Genomic DNA, 331 nt, shown 5'->3' on the forward strand with positions numbered 1-331 from the left:
CATCCTCCAAGAGAGCTCAGCATTCAGAGCTCAGTGAGGGCAGTGAATAGCCCAGCTCCTGTTTCGAGTGGAGAGGTTTGTGCTTTCAGTGGAACCATCTTGGTGTGACTCCTCGTATTCTTGCCCTTGGAGGGGATGCTCCCACCAGGCAGGTGAGCAGAGCTTCTCTTTCCAGGAGTGAAAGGAGGAGGGAGCAGGTGGGGAAATGAATCACACTGCAGGCATTTACTTGCTTTTAAACTTGCATGAGTGTGGAGCTAAAGTGGAGAGAGACAGAGGGCAGGTGGATGGGCAGGGAAACCTTTGGTTTTCCTCCTCCTGAGGCTGGTGT

This window comes from Empidonax traillii, unplaced genomic scaffold (genome assembly GCF_003031625.1).
Source record: "Empidonax traillii isolate 1590-97213 ecotype Southwest subspecies unplaced genomic scaffold, ASM303162v1 scaffold22:size5013007, whole genome shotgun sequence".
In the NCBI taxonomy this organism is placed as follows: domain Eukaryota; kingdom Metazoa; phylum Chordata; class Aves; order Passeriformes; family Tyrannidae; genus Empidonax; species Empidonax traillii.